We start from the raw sequence: 14,690 nt of genomic DNA, 5'->3' as shown, positions 1-14,690 counted from the left end.
GTGGAGAAGTTGTTACTGCAGAGCTTTTTATACATATTTCTGAAGTCATTAGGGAGCTAAGCTGAGAAGAATTCAGTGTACCAAAAAAAAATAAAAACAAATAACACCACAAAATAAAACAAGATTCAGAGGTATCTGATGTGAATCTATCAGTATTTCAGTTCCAAGACTCCACAGGAGAGTGATTTAGAGAGTATGTGAGTTTATAATAGGAACAAATTATAAATTTAACAAATTGTAAGCAAATTGAGCATAAAAAGCGAATAATGACATTTCGCCCAGTGTATTCATTTCCAATTAATAAAACCTGCCCAGTTTTGAAGCAATAGATGAAACTTAAGTTAGAGTCTAATAATAAAAACTGGTTTTCAGACAGTGCATTCTGTATCCAATCATGACAACGCTGGCTTTAATTAATGTACAACTTATGGTTTTGTTTTCTTTTCATTGTTTTTTTTTTTTTTTTTTTTAACTGATGGTTGAAAGCTTTTCTTTGGGACAGATGGGTTAGGAGAAGGATTAGTAAGGATACTGTCTACAGTGTTCTAAGGAGTGGCTTGTGGTTTGACTTCAGCAGTGTCACAGGAGCTGATAGTTCATTTACCCATTGCCATTTGGAATTTGTAAAGCAATCTGTAAGCAACAGCTTCTGTCCATGTAACCTGTCTGTTTTGTAAAATTCCACTTTGAGGATACTTAGGCAATGTGAGAGTATTGGTCTTTGGTTCATATTCTTTTGTCTTTCTCAATGTTACTAGCAATCACTGAGCAGCATATTGTTCAATTTCCTTCAAATGTGTATCTTTTATTTGGCAAGACTTCCTTCTTTCCATTTTTTTTTTTTTTTTTTTTTTTTCCTCCGGAGGCAGATTTGCATTAATTTGGCAGTGTGCTTAAATAGAGGAGAAGCACAGAATGGGGCTTAAAATTAGTAGTGATAATCTAGAAAACAAAACACAAAAGCATGAACTACAGAGAATATTACAGTTTCCTTGGATTCCTTTGGGACTTGCTATGGCACACTAATTTCAAGGGTCAAAAAACAGACAGTTGCTTCATGCAAATGGGGGAAACAACTCAAAGGACTTCACTTGGCATAGATATCTGTGGCATATTTTGTAGCATTCAGATGTTGTACCTGGGTTCCTGAGGCTCTTTTTCTCTGGTCTGCACTTCTCCTAATCACACTTTACTTTTTCCGATAGGAAATGATTCAGATTACTTAGATTTTTGTGGTCGTTTTCTTTTTTCTAAACTTTGCATTACCACTGTGACTGTTAATTTCTGATCTGTTGGGAAGCAAATTATGTAAAGTCTCTTATTACCAACATTTAATTGACACTTCATTCATATCGTTTATTTCAATTGCAGTACTAGAATTCCATTTAAATGGCAATTATTTTCTCAATACTCCACGTTACCTACTATGTAAGCAATATGTCCTGTATTGCAATGAGTTCATTTAAAAGAAGATGATGTTGATCAGGGACATAATGTTTGCAGAATAATTGGAAGGATAGAAGAGCAGGTCTGCCAAATAAATTGTGGGTGATTTGAGTCTTTCTGATTATTTGAAGTCAATGTAATATTAATCAAATACTTAAGGAAATCTATACTAGAGACTCAGAACAGAAGTCATGTATGACATGGAACTCAACCAAGTCTCAGAATACTGTGCCACAATGTTTTGACACTACTCTGAAGCATCAATTTTTTTTAATTACTCTTCTGAAATTATCAGAAAATCTTAGTAGTGATTATTATAGATACACTGGATGCGTTCCTGTGTGACCTGGTTTAGGTGTTCCTCATCTGGGAGGAGGATTGGACTAGATGATCTTTTGAGGTCCCTTCCAATCCCTGACATTCTGTGTTTACATTCTGAGCACTTTGTTGCTAGGCACTGCCTTGACTCTATGGGAACATTCCACATATGCCTTCAGGTGACTGAGGTGGTTTTTTTGCTTTTCTTGTTAAATGCAATTCTGTTTGCAAAACAACATTCCTCCATAGATAGTAATCAGAAATTGGAAGTGTAGCAATAGGAGAGGAGTAACAGCTCTGCACAAGAAGAAGGTAGATTTAAATTAGACATAATGCAGAAGTTAATTACTGCAAAGGTTGATGAGGCACTGGCACAGGATGTGCAGAGATGGTGTGGCTGCCCCATTCCTAGAGGTGTTCAAGGCTGGTTTGGACAGGGCCCTGGGCAGTCTGATCTCATGGGAGGCATCCATTCCCATGGCAGGATGATTGGAGCTGTAGGGTCTCTAATGTCCCTGCCAACCCAAACCATTCTATGATTTTATGTTTGTAACCCATGTGATTTATTCACATCAAATCTGAGGCTGAATCTTCCTCTGGCACTGAATGATGTATCTGACCAGTGTACCTTATTCTGTCAATCCATGTTTTTCTTTTCTGACTTTTTAGAAAGTTCAGCATGTCTTGCTCAAAAAAAAAATCAATATTTTTCATGAGTTATTACTGGGAGAAGTTGATAATTGTTTCATCAATACAAGATATGGTCAGCTGCATTTCAAATACCTTCAAAGCTAGTTATCTGATCACAGTCCCAGGCAGCTTTGGTTATTGCTTGTGTTTGATTTTGGAACATAATGAATTGTTAGTGATAGATGTATAATACTGAAAAGCTTTCCCTGATGAGGAACAGCTGGGCTCTAGGGCCAGCTCTGGGCTGAGCTAGGCAGTGCTTTGAGCTGAGACAGGCACATGAGCTGCTGGAGAGGCGGGTGCCTCATCACCCCCGCTGGGCTCTCTAGCACATACACTTTGCTGATTCATGAGCAATAGTGGAAAATAAGCCTGCTCAAAGGCAATAGCAAAAATTAAAAGTCATTTAAGAAGCTTGTGGCACACGTTTTTGATAGAATTATTTACCAAAGAAAGGTTGCTTAAAATAATCATTTTGTTCCCCAGCACATAGTTATTTGTGTTATTGTCAAGGTAACTGAAGGTCCTGGAAGAGAATGCCCAAGACTGACTGTCTTTTAGAAAAATCTGGGTTCTGCACTGTTACTTACATTGCTAATGTTGGGTACATTGTGTACTTACATTGCTAAGATTGTGTCGCTGGCAACTTCTTAACATGCACTGACAGAATCCAGAATCCTAAAAAAATGACCCAAAATATTACTGATTCAGCAGCAATGGGACTGTGTGCTGTAAGCATGCCCCTACACCACTGCCTTGCTTGGGATGTTAGAGAGACAGCTGTAAATGCTTAAAATTATTTCTTGTTTTATAAATACTTTTTTCTTATTAATTTACCAAAGATAAGTTTCATGAATTATAATGCTTTTTGATTTACCTTCATGGTTATATTTCAGCAACTGTTCATTAGCCAGTGTATCTATGGGGAAGAACAAATTCGCCAAGTCATTCCGAAATGTCTGTATGTAGAACTCTGATATATCCTTACCTGATTTTTTGTCTTGTGAATTCTTACTACACTGTTGAAAGATTTTCTTTCTCCTTAAATACCTAATTCAGTGCTTATAAGTTAGATTTATGAAAACTTGATTGGAATTTTTTGCACATACTAAATTTACTCTAAAATTTTGTTTGCATTACCTGCATTTCTAGCATTTTAAGTTCAACAATGTTTCTGATAAAATAGGAATAATGTAATTCATGCTGTAATGATCACTTTGTCTGAAGGTAGGAACAGAGCTTGGTAAAAACATTTAATTTCTGTGTCAGGTCATTCCTTAGCTAAAATCTGAAACTAAAACAGTATATTGCAATTTCAACAAATGCCTTGGCCTTTTCTCACAGTTTATGAAACAAAGAAAGGAAAATAGAAAGCAAATAGTTGAAGGAAAAAATAAAGAAAAGCACGGACCAGATAGGGAATATTTGACCTGTTAGTTTATGTTGTATAGTGTAATGCTTAACAATACCAGCACCTAACACTATCTCACTTTCAAAGCTTCGTCTCTTTCCATTTAAAAAATTATGAGCCCTCCACAAAAACATCGATTTCATTTTAGTAGTTGATACCAGTCATAGTTTATAAGAAACCACTTGCAACCCAGGGTCATTTCCACACAACTTACTGTGTAGATTGCAAAATGCAATTTTTTAAATATAATTCATGTTTCTCTTAGGAAATATAGGAAGATGTATGTGCTCCTATGTAATATTAGTTTACAGAAAAAGTTTGGGGATTTTCCCACAGGAAATATGGGTGTCATTTTATACCAGAGAGTTTAGCACTTCTTTACATAATGCCAACTTATAGCACATATCTCTATAATCATTATACAATGTTCTAGCTATTATTTTCAGTAATATATCCAAAACATGATCCTCGCTATTTAGTGTTGATTTATGGATTGTCTTTTCCTACTAGAATAACTTCCAGAACATTAAACATAGTAACAGCTTTGTTTTGTGTTTTTTTTTTATTTACTGGGTTCACACAATTTGAATATAATTATGCTTTTAGAGCTGTAATCTATCTAAACAAACTCATAAACTAAGAGATGTGTTTTGCTTCAGTAGGGTCTGGAACTTTAACTGAATGGCTTCCATGCATTTAATAAAAAGTGCAGGAGATGGATACCATTGCACTAGTCATCATTTAGTTCATCAATATCATGAGAAATAATTACATTGATTATTATCAAATATTTCTAAGAACGTCGGAGATTTATTCTTAGATCAGGCCAGAGATCGCACATAGCCTAGCATGCTGTCTCCGAGGGTGGCATCAAGAGGGTGTTATCTGGTGCATTATCCTGGGTACTCCTATTTCCTTCATTCTCTCCCAGCACACTCTAGACACCTTTTAGGGAAAGTCTTGTTGCAGCACCAAAAATCACCTAATAAAAACTTTTCTGTCAGTCTTTCTTTTTGTTGTGGTTTAACATGGTAGATGGCTAAGCACTAGACAGCAAAGAACTCCAATAATAAAAGAATACATATATGCACGAACAAGAAAAGGCCACTTTATTTTGATGTTTCATGGTTCTTCACTGCCATACACATATGCTTCATATTTTCAGTGAGGGACGAAATAAACAGCAGAGGGGCTAATAGCAAATGCCAAGTCAACTATCCATTTTGTATTATTTACTGTCTGTTTTGGCATCACAGCTCAAATGGAGGAGAGATTAACAAATAAAAAAATGATGCATTACTTGTATTTTAATACTTTGTAATAGCAGGAAGAGAGAAATGCAAATGTTTTTATTCTATTCAAACATTTAAAGTAAATGGATAGACCACTGATTCAAAAACATGAAAATGTGAACCTGCATTTTATTGAAGTATAACCAAACGCTTTATACTGGGAACAGCATTTAATACATTTGAGTAGGTACAAGAATGTTTATATACCTACAATAGAAAATGACACTATATACTGAAACATGAATTAAAAGGACAAAATTTTGGAAGAAGGGGGTAGATACTAACTTGAGGCAAATCTTTTTCTAGCAGCACATTCTGATGAATGAAAAATTGGAAAAACATTGTAATTTAACAGCTTCCAAAGTATTAGCTTACATCTTCTTTCCCTTCTTGTATAAGGAATATTTTATTCTGTCTCCTAGAAAATGTTCCTAATGACATGTAATGTTGAAGCTTTTTTATGATTAGGAAGCACTGTGCAGTTTAGCTTTTTTTTTTTTTTTTTTACTGAATCTTCTTAATGGCAATGAACTCTGACAAGGTTGAGGGCTGTGCAAACTGTTTGTGTAATTTGTGCAGCTGAAGGCTGAAATTACTCTGGATTGTTTGTTTGTGCTTGTTTGCTTGTTGTATGTGTGCACCGGTAGGAATATAGGGAGCTTGAGAATGTGGCTGGTAAGCAGCTGGACAATAGGCTAATGAGCAGAACATCAGAAAAATCATCAAAAAAGAAAGCAAAGGCTCACATTAGATGTGTAGTCTCAAATGAGAAACAGTGCAGAAAGTATCTAAACATGACATGAATATTAGCATGAATTGTTCACTTTGTGCTTTTAATAATTGGTATATGTGTTCATGCTCACCTTTTAAGTAATAATGACTAACTAAGCAGTGCATATTTAATAAGTTTTAAAAAATAAGGTAACTGGAGAAATCTTTGATCAAAAAACTGATTACAAATGTATAAAAGATGTGGCTAAGCTTCTTTCTATTTGTACTCTGCTTAGTTGATTCTCACTGCAAGTTACCAGATCACTTGCATGAAGCATTGCAGCCTTTCTGCCAACCATTTGAACTTGATGCTTCTTTGGTCAAAATTTGTGTCTGGCTTTCAAATTTTAAAAGATAAATATGAATTCTCATAATATTTTAATTTCTCCATACTTAATCTTTTTCTGTTCCTTTTCTGTTACTTTACCTCTTGCCTGGACTGCTGCTTTGATGTTTTGGATTGGATAAGGAAAGGAGTGAACTGTACTCAGTTTTGTTAGGCTGGATTTCATCAGGTCCCAGACTCTCACATGGCCAAATGTGAGGTTGGATCAGGTTGTTCTGGGGCAGCTGAGTTACAATCATATCTGGGGAGGGTATTACACAACCTCTCTCTTCATTCCTTTCACTCATCATCATAAATATGATAAAGAATGAGATTTATGAGCAAAAGTTCATAATTATGATGATGCTTTATAGCAGGTGAAGCTTAACAGCAGAAAGAGGAGGAAGGAGATCTATGTGGCTCTCTTAGTTGACAAGCAGACTAAGAAATGGAGATCGTTACTTATTTCTCCTGTTGTGTTTCAGTAGTTTTCATTTTATGGATTTTTCAAGAAATCAATTATCCTCACTCCTGGATAATAAGAATTATTTATATCATCTGAGATTTTTGTGTTTTTTACCATTTTACTGAATGTCTTCTGTAAACAGGTGCATCCATCCTGTGTATATATACTAAGTAATTAAAAATCAGTTCATGCCTAAGTCTTTTTTTTCACTGACTTACATTGAGGATGACTGGAACACATGAATCTCCATTAAAACAGGATTTCCTGACTATTGATAAAACTTTGCAGTTATACAAGCTAATAGAAAAATAATCAAAGTTCATACTTCATGTAATAAGCCGATCAGTGGAGTTCAGGGGAAAATTTTTCATCAGATTTAAACACTAAAGATCTTAGTATTCTTCAACTTCTTTATAGATCTTACATACCAGATTGATAATAGACAACAGCTGTTGTATTTGAAATGTCTCATTGTGATCGAGCAGAATATTTTGATTTCAGGGATCTTCAAGGATCCTGAAGTCCAACTGCTTGACTGTGTCAGGGCTAACTCAAAGTTAAATCGTGTTGTTGAGGTCATTGTCCAAATGCTACTTGAACACTGATAGGGTGCCTGTGCCTGTGACTCATCACATTCATGGTGGTCCAAATCCTATACCATTGTTCTTATGCCCTTTTCATTTCACTCATAGGATGGAGTTTTCAGGCCTTTGTTCAATTTACTTTTATGTTCTGCACCGACGGACAGTCAGAATTTATCTATAATTTTCCCTGAGTTATGCCAAGAACTTACAGGAAGAATGAGGAAGAAACTGAGTAGTATATGTATTCATTTTTGTACAAATTTAAGATTGTCATGGATGGCTTTTTTTTCCCATTTAATTTTACAGCTGTGCAAAGTTGCAAGAGTAGAATGTACTAACCTTAAACTGTTTTTTCAATTGAATTTGTTTGAGTAATCTGATAATATCACAATACAGGAAGCAACACCAAACAAATAGCTTTCAAAATGTAGTTTTTTAGACTGGCCAAGCCAGGCCAGATTGTGAGTACCTCTTCTGCAGAGGTCCTAGAGGAGTGCTCATGATATCTGTCCTTCCTGCATCCACTGAGATGGAAGCACAGCTGCTTTAGTGAAGTGCAGAAGAATTAGAGAATGCAGCTGCATCTTCTAACTACACAGTGGAGCAGGAGATAGTCAAGACACTTCTCCACTTCTGCAGCGGGCATTGAACATGTCCATTTCAAGCATAGAGGATTGGCCCTGCAAAAACAAAACAAAACAAAAAAAAACAACCAAAAACCGTTCGCATGAAATTTTGCATCTTTATGGCATGAATTAGTTGCTTAAATTTAAATGAAAGTATGGAAACTTGATACCTTCAAAATATATATATATATATATATATTTTATTTTAGAAAACTGGAAATGATGATCAATCCTGACCAGGAATTGCATATTCCGTCACAGATAGTGATGTCATCTCACTAGATGGTGCTACAGAATCATTTTGTCTAGAGAGAACAAAAAATACACTTTATGTGATGATTAATGGCTCCAAGTGAGGGAACAAGTTGAGTTAGATGCTAGAATTCAGATCTGAGAAGGTTTTCTGCTTCCTCCTTTAAAACTTTGGAAATGTGTAATTGAATCTGTGTGATTTTGATTTAATAAATCATTTTAGTTGAGGAAGAGGTAAAATAGGAGTGAACTGATTGTGATTGTATCATAAGATGTAAATAATACACCTTTCTTAAGCTAAGTTAAAGGAGTTGTTTAAAACTAGGAAGAAAATTAGTACAGCAAAGAAAAGACAGCAAAAGGTGAAATCATGCTTGCTGTGAGCAGATCTGTTTCTAGGATTTCCATGGGCATGTTTGGTGCGCTGCACTTGCTATTACTGTCATGACGCTTGATATTCTAAAAATGAAATATCTTGCTCTTGATTTATTTTTGATTTAAATCATATTTTGCTGTGTTTTTGTTTTCTACTTATTTGTGTTCAGATTTAAAGGGTGTTGGCTTTTTAGACAATTACCTAAATATTTATACTTAAAGCTCTAAAATTCAGGATGATGAAAAGCTATTTTCAAGTTCATGGTAGTAGATTGCAACATGAAGATTCACTGTTCAGTACTGAAGTAGTGTCAGTATATACTAAGCATAGAAGCCATGTTTTGAATTCCTTTCTGTGCATCTCTAAGGTGAAGTACACCTGTACAGCTATTGCCCTAAATTGTCAGAGAGAAAGGTTAATGTTTCCTATTGAAAACATGAGAGATGAAATGAGAGGTCTGCAGCTTGAGTCAGATCTTTACAAAACCAAATAATCTAGTGCAACGCTTAATCTGAAAGGACAAGCAAGAATGGAATTAGAGAAGTGCTTAGCAGTGTTATCAGAATCACTTAGCATGAGCTCAGTGGTAATGTAGTGTAGTCTGACCATGACAGGCAGATCAAATCAGGAGTCATAATATTTTGCATGTAGGGCACTAATTGCTATCTGCAGAGTATTAGTGCTCCTGGAAAGATGAGGTGAAACTTGCCAAATAGCTTAAAAACCAGAAATAATGCAAGCAACCTTCAAAGAAAATTCCTGATGATCTGGTAGGTACAATGGCTGCTCTAAAAGTAGTGCCTCCTGTTTTAGTATGTTGATCCATAATGTCAGAGGTAGATGGTGTTATGGCAGCAGAAGTTGAACCTTCCCACCAATATTCTGTTCCATTTTGTTGCAATGAGACAAAGGGCAGCAGATGGACTGAGGGAGGGAAGATTTAGGTTGGATGTTAGGGGGAAGTTCTTTACAAGGAGAGTGGTTAGGCCCTGGAACGGGCTGCCCAGGGAGGTTGTGGATGCCCCGTCCTTGGACGTGTTCAAGGCCAGGTTGAATGGGGTCCTGGGCAACCTGATCTGAATGTGTACGTTTGGTGGCCCTGCTAGGCAGGGGGGTTGGAACTACATGATCCTTGAGGTCCCTTCCAACCTGGATGATTCTGTGATTCTGTGATTTTACACAGTGGCATCTGCCATGGAAGTGTGTCCGAAGCAAAACTGTGTCATTAATTTTCACCCTGCAGAAAAAAATAGCACCTATTGACATTTATTGATTCTTGCCGAATGCTGGTGGAGGCAAAATGCTGTGAGCACAGTGAGGCAGTCCATGGTGCATTTCAGCAGTGGCAACAGCAGTGTGAAAAACAAGTCACTTTCAGAATGGCCATGCAGATTTTTGAGTGCAGTTTGCAGGTTCTTATTCATCACTGGTGAAAATGAGTAGCTAATTGTTGTGACTGTGTTGAAAAATAGTGTTTTGTATCTGAGAATTTGCTCTATCAAATAGTGTTATTGTGCTCTTTATGTCTGTTGCAGTTTCAATGGAAACAAATAGGAGCATTACTTTCAGAGCAACCTATGTATATAATTGCATTCTGATTATAGATGCACTCACTCTTAGACTGTTTGTGTCTTTGGGAAGGGCTGCTACAAAGAGGCCAGCAAACAGCTCAATCTGACTGTTGGGTCGGCAGCTTCTTCATACCAGACAGTAATCTGAAGTCCTCCTATGTTAAACATGTAAACTCTTTGGTGTGTTGCATCAGTCCTCTATTTTGTTCCTGAGAACACTATGAGAGCATTAAGTATACCAGAGCAGAACTAGGCTAATAATGTTTTTTTTTTTTGCTTAGCTGCTGAAAAAAAAGGAAAGAAGTTAAGAGAAATAGATCAATCAGACATTTCTTAGAGGTGCTTTGAGTGATACCACTTGTAGAAAAAAAAAATTTAGACACACTTGACTAAAAAGAATATTTTTTAACTCCTTACATTTATACAGTTAGATTTGATATAAAAATACCATTTTGAAGAGGAAAAATTATCAAATATTTGAAAGTGTATAAAATTGCTAGCTTTTCTACACTTTTTTTTTCATTTCAGAAAGTGATAACATGCTTCATATAAACAAATGATATTTTTTTAGATAATCCTTGCCCTTGGAAGAACTTGCTGTTCTGTCTTTTAGTGAATGGGACAGCCATTAATGGGGAAATATAGAGAGAAACGAGAACGTGAAATGGGTTGTTTAAGATAATATTGCTGGTAGAGGGTTAACAAGTTTGTTTTATCTGGTGTTATTAGGACTACTTAATCATCCTGCTTTAATGGCTTATACACATTGGAGCCTGACATTATTTCTGTGCTGACAAAAATGCTGAAGTTATTTGTGTAAATGGTATAATCTTATTGTTCAGTATGTAGCTTCTCTCTCTCTCAAATACTGCTCTCTAAAACCAGCATAATTATTATCGAATAGCTTAAAGCTGCACTTAGTGTTATTGATGATGTCAGAAATCATAACTATTTGAAGTTAAATATGTGGTTTCTGTTTATTTCAGTTAATGTAATGTTCCTTTTTAATCATCCTTTATCTAATAATCTTTTTTTTTTTTTTTTTTTCTGGGTGAATGAGGAATTGTTATTCTCAGGAATTGTTTTGATCTGTGTAAGATGTTTAGTACAGTATACTTAAAATACTTGCTTGTAGACAGTTTATTTAAAGTATTGGAATTTAGCTAGAAGTTAAGACAAATCTGCCCTGGCTTTCAGTTCCAATCTAAGGCAGAAAATGAGAGAAACTTGATATCAGTCCTCATCTATTTAAGCCACCAAGGATAAATTCAATGTGGTACTACCAAGCAGTCAAAATACTGGGCTCTGCATTGCTCTTCACTGGGGAACCCTTTGTCCTATGTGTATCTGGCTCCTGTGACAGAATGCAGAGCATGACAAGGAAGAAAGGATGTTAGGAGAATAGCCTGGTCTTGTGACAGTCTACACTGTGGACCTTTCTAGACCTGACCTCTGCCCTAGGCTAGCCTGGGCAGAAGGACATGAACAGTCCTTTATTATTAACTGGGCCGGTGCTAGTTGTAACTGCCTAGAGAACTCATCATAGAACTGAAAAGTATAGAAATTTGGGGGTCGGCCAGCCTGTATTTGAAAACAGAGAGGAACATACTTATGAGTAACCAGAGGAGGTTATGCTTCCCTCAAACCAGGAATTGCTCTATAGACTCTAGTAGAATGGTGAATAAGATGCCTTTTGAAACCCTGATCGAGACTACATTTTTTTCCACAGGCAAATCATCAAGTTAGTGATGCCAAGTGAGGAAGATTCTGCTTAGTTGCTATGACAAAACCAGAGAAAAAGAATGATGTCACTTCTAGTATCTATTCCTCAATTCTTTTCTGTGTTTTTATCCCACCCGGGGAAGATTTGAGAGGAGAAAAAGGAGTTGTATGTGTTTGTTCTGTTTTACATGTATCTGTGTGTTACAGCACAATATATGCACACAGGCATTTAATACAAATTAATAGACTTCCAGAGAATTAATTTCCATCATAAGATTTCCTCTTTATGATTGCCAATTTGGCAGCCTCCTGCAGTGCTTAATATTACATCTGCTTAACAGGCCAGATGATAATACTGTGAACTCTACCAAAATTATTTGCTGAACGATGGAGCAGGTGGCTGTGAAAATAAATGTATTACTGAAAAGGAACATTACTGAACCTTCCATATGATGTAAAATCACGTATCTTCCAGTTTAGTAAAATCATATTATATACAGAATGCCTCATGCTTATGCTTTCTTCATAATAAAGACTTATTTTGGTATATCTTAAATGGAAGATGGGCTTTAGTGTAGCATAGACTAGCATCCACTGTGAATAGGACTGAACAGGTTTTCCAAAGAACTCACCTTTTTGAAGTAATGAAATCAAAAGCAACCATTCTATGAGTAAAATATTTTCAGCAGAGCAGGATTGAAGGTAAGACTTGACTTAATTCCCTCATATCATATTCAGATTGGAGAACGCGTTATCTGACACATCCTTCACCATCAATACTAAATGCCTAAAGGAGAGCATATGAACTTTATCCAAACTCCTGTTTATGTTTGCTTTCCTGACTGTTACGGACGCTGTTTCTATGAAGGCTGTTCTGAAAATAATGCCTCCTACTTTAATATGTTGGCCCACAGCAAAAGAAGCAGATGCTGGTGAGGTGGCAGTGGAGATTGAACCTTCCCACCAATATGAAATCATTTTGTTGCCATGACACAAAGGGCAGCAGACGGGTTGTTTTACACAGTGGCATCTGCCATGGAAGTGTGTCTGAAGCAAAAGTGTGTCATGAATTTTCACTCTGCAGAAAAAAATAGCACCTAGTGATATTCATTGATGCTTGCTGCATGTTGGTAGAGACCAAACTGTTTGTGAGCACATTGAGGCATGGTGCATTTCAGCAGTGGCAACAGCTAATGGTGGTGATTGTGATGAAAATTGGTATTTAGTAGCCGAGAATTTGTTCTATCAAATACCATTATTGTGCTCTTTGTTGTAGTTTCCATGGGTAAAAATAGGAGGCATTAATTTTGGAGCAACCTTCATATATTTTTTACTCATATTTGTGTCTGAAGGTGCAATGTTTGCAAATTTCTCATCTGGGGCTTGAGCTAATGCTTTGGAATTTTCTTTGTATAGTTTAAGGTCTTTACTTCCTGCTCCTGTAAGCTTTAAAAAGTACTCTTGGGAGAAGCAGAGGTTGAATTCAAATCTGTTTAGAAAAATAGATGTAAGAATAAGAAACTGGTATGCTTTCTTTAAACATTCAGAAGGGACACTGAGTTTCTACAGTGCAGATCAGTTAGGATGCTTTTTACTAGAAGGGCTTTCAGTTCTATGACTAGTGTGTCTGTGACCATTGACTCCTGGGTTGTTCTTCAAAATATGCCAGATAGTCTGTTCTGGCAAAAGCACAGGAAAAAATGTTTTATGTTGTCATTAAAGTAGAGTCTGAAAAAAAACTGAGAAACCACAGACATTAATTCTGCAGGTAAAAATGTTCTGGGATTCTGCAAAACATGCATAATACTTTCTATTCAGTAAACCACTTTTATATTATTTGTAATAGTTTAGTAGTTGTCTTGACTTGGCTTGTCATTGGGCTTTAAGGAGTAACTGAATAAATGAAACTTTCATTTCCATATGAAGTGTTTGTTGCAATATTGTCCCAGGTGAAATTATATCCTGGCATCACAGCCTTTCCTCTAGTGATGGAAGCTGTAAGAGAAAAATGGTTATCTGCCTGAGAGTTCTGAATGGTTTATAAGCTGGAAAGCCCTGGGGTATCTGAAGTTTCTTGATGAAGCAGTTGAGAACATGATCACCTAGTCCAGCGGGAATTATTCCACTTGCTCTAATTCTCCCTGGCTTTGAGCTGCAGATTGCATCAATCAAGGAAGCTGATTGATTTGTCATATGAATAGGTCCTTTGATGAGCTAAGAGCAATGAAACTTCTGACAATTAAGTTTCATACTATGGTTTAAGGAAATCCACGTGTTCTTAATATAAGCAAAATCTTGAAGCTGTGAGCCTTCAGTGACTTTCAGACTATTTCTCTTTTTCCTGGCTCTATTTCTTATGTTAGAGGTGATCAAAATGAGGTATGACTTGTTCTTTATGTGTTTGTTCTCATTTTTATTTTTTTAATTATTATTTTAAGACCCTGTTATTAGCCTTTTCAAAATGTTTGTCATGTGGTTCAATGCAAAAGAAATACAGAATGCGTATGTGTGCTTTGTTTGTGTGTAGATAGGGAATGTTCTGGCCAGTCCTTTAACTTTTAGCCTTATAAATTTCTGTTTAAAAAAAAAAAAAAGAAAGAAAATCAGCTCCAGCACCACTGTTAATTTCTGCCATGCATTTTAATGCACCTGCTGTGTAATTATGCTTTATTTACTTTCTACCCTGGAAGAAAAAAAGAAAAAAAAAAAAAAAAAATCTGTCGTTGTTTCCATGTTTTTAAATCACTTCGCTGTTACATTCATCCCTGCAGTAACAATTAAGAGTGGATATTTTTGGAAGGTGGTACTTGTATGCAGACCACATTATTGCAGTAGTTTTA

At 36.0% G+C, this 14,690-nt stretch overlaps 1 long non-coding RNA gene across 1 annotated transcript in view; it reads left to right on the top strand.

Annotated features, from left to right (window-relative positions):
• The window catches only part of LOC128072787 (uncharacterized), a 133,463-nt gene extending 121,533 nt beyond the window's left edge, over positions 1-11,930 (top strand). The window contains exon 4 of the long non-coding RNA XR_008202440.1: positions 11,858-11,930. This is a non-coding gene — a long non-coding RNA (uncharacterized LOC128072787). The remainder of the gene's footprint in view (positions 1-11,857) is intronic.
• The last annotated feature ends 2,760 nt before the right edge of the window (positions 11,931-14,690 follow it).

The sequence above is a fragment of the Tympanuchus pallidicinctus genome, unplaced genomic scaffold (assembly GCF_026119805.1).
Source record: "Tympanuchus pallidicinctus isolate F22 unplaced genomic scaffold, pur_lepc_1.0 scaffold7, whole genome shotgun sequence".
Classification (NCBI taxonomy): domain Eukaryota; kingdom Metazoa; phylum Chordata; class Aves; order Galliformes; family Phasianidae; genus Tympanuchus; species Tympanuchus pallidicinctus.
This window is presented reverse-complemented; position numbering and strand designations above follow the sequence as displayed.